This window comes from Trichechus manatus, unplaced genomic scaffold, assembly GCF_000243295.1.
Source record: "Trichechus manatus latirostris isolate Lorelei unplaced genomic scaffold, TriManLat1.0 scaffold00275, whole genome shotgun sequence".
NCBI lineage: Eukaryota > Metazoa > Chordata > Mammalia > Sirenia > Trichechidae > Trichechus > Trichechus manatus.
Window position 1 is genome coordinate 1,191,259 of NW_004444211.1, and position 2,413 is coordinate 1,193,671.

Here is a 2,413-nt window from a genome sequence, read left to right on the forward strand (position 1 = left end):
TCATGCTTAATAAAGTAGAGGGTCAATGAAAAAGAGGAAGACCCTCAATGAGATGGACTGACACAGTGGCTGCAACAATGGGCTCAAACAGCAACAGTTGTGAGGATGGCATGGGACTGGGCAGTGTTTCATTCGGTTGTACATAGGGTCGCTATGAGTTGGAAGGGACATGATGGCACCTAACAACAAGAACAAATAATAAACTAACTCCTAAGGAGTAACTCTGTTGACTTCAATATCTCTCACATTGGTGATTTTTCTCAAATATTCCCTCACCATATTTTCACAAGTGTCCAGTTTGCCCAGATCTAGCAACTGGGGACTGATTTCTCAGCCAAATAAGAATCCTTGCTTTCATGACAGTCAATACTGTGTCTGAATTCAGGTAGCTTGCCTTCAGGGTGTATGCAGGTGCATTAGAAGAGACAGAAGAAACAAATGACGTCTGGGAACAGGATCAAAGGATAACACATTCAGACCCTTTCAAACATCTCTAGTGTTAGCATCCTCTCTGAATCTGTGGGAAATCCTACATCACAGAGCTCAACCTGGGGATCCCCTGTAGCGTGGGGCTTCGTGCTGAATTCTGTGCTACAAAATAGGGGAAATAACTCTGCTGTTTTGTCACTCTAGTTTTAATTTCCTCATCCAAGACCTCTACTTCTCCCAGCCTCTAGTTTTCTTACTCTGGGTGAAATTTCTTAATCTCAGCAGTGTTAAAGTATCTGGGCCAGATAATTCTTTGTTGTTGGGGGCTATCTTATAAATTACATGATGTTTGGCAGCATCTCCAGCCTCTACAGTCTAGATGCTAGTGCATCCAGCACCCCTACTCCCACGCCCAGTTTTTAAAACCAAAAATGTCTTCAAACATTGCAAACGGTTCCCTAGGGGTTAAATTGACCCAGCTGAAAACCAGTGCTTTAAGGTTATACGTGGAGTGTTTTTGCTTGTAAAACACATATTTTGTGGCAAAAAGCATTGTTTTCACTTTCAGATGGTAGAGTCTTCTCCTCTAGTTTTATATGTTGTTATTTTGTTCTCAGGAAATTCTGACACATTTTGCAATTAAAAACCACTGCCCCGGAGTTTTTCAGTTACCTGCTTTTACTGATCTTAATTAACTTCACTTCACCATTTTCTAATATTGATCACTTATTCCTTTTGGAAATGTCTTTACCCTGGGAACCTAGGACAACATATTTTCCTAATTTTTAATTCTTCTTTATTTCTTATTGGCTCCCAGTGTTCCCCTTCTTCCAGCACTCCAGGAGTCTTCCTTCAATCACCAGTTTGATTTTGATGCTCCTTCTCTGCTGGAACCTATTCTAATAGACAAATATTTAAACATTTAACAAAAAATTAATAATTTTTAAAATCCTCAAAACTTCAGTTTAAGTAGGATGATAAATGTAAAACAAATAAAAATAATTTATTTTCTATTATATTCAATGATGATTAATAAAAAATGATTTGTCTATCCTGTAGTATATTCAAAAATGAATAAAAGCTATTCTCTATTCTAAGTAGTTCCACAATTTAGAAAGTGAGTCGTATGTATATAAAAAACAAACCCATTGCCGTTAAGTCAATTCTGACTCATAGCGACCCTATACAGCAGAGTAGAACTGCCCCATAGGGTTTCCAAGGAGAGGCTGGAGGATTTGAACCGCCGACCTTTTGGTTAGCAGCCGTGCTCTTAACCACTGTGCCACCAGGTCTCCAAACACACACACACACACACGCACACACAGACATATACACACATATACCTATAATACAAAGAAAATACATTGGAAGAAAATGTCCTTGGGATACAAAGAAAAGAGATTAATTTTACAATAGAGAGTTGGAAGTGTCAGGCAAACTCAATAGTGTCAATTTAACTAAAGTTCGACAAATTGAAAGTTGTTTGCTTAGGATAAAAAAAAAATCAGAGTTATAGGAAGAAACTTGGATAAAGGTATTGAGTTGTGGAAATACAGCCCATATCCAGTAAAAACACTTTTCAGTGTGAATGGTGAGTAGAATTTATGAAAGAAAACAGTGGAAAGGGAAGGACATGAAAAGTTAAATTACAATCAGTTTCTAAGGTACATTGAATTTAACATATGAAATGGTTTCAACATATTTATCTAGGTACTGCTGAGTTCGTAAGAACTATGCACAGGGAAGTTATGAGATATAAACGTATTGTGGCTTATATTGCTAAACCAGGTGTCAGTGTAAAAGCTGTGTTGACAGAAGAAAAGAATGGAGGCGAAAAAGCAGAGACGGATCAGGACTTCAGAAGGACAGTGTCTAGAATGAGAGGTCGACAAGGTGATTTGGGAGACAATTTAGTAGTTTACATATAGCCTGGAGCTGCTGAAAAACTATTGGTTGTTGTAGATGATTGAGAAGTTAATATTTA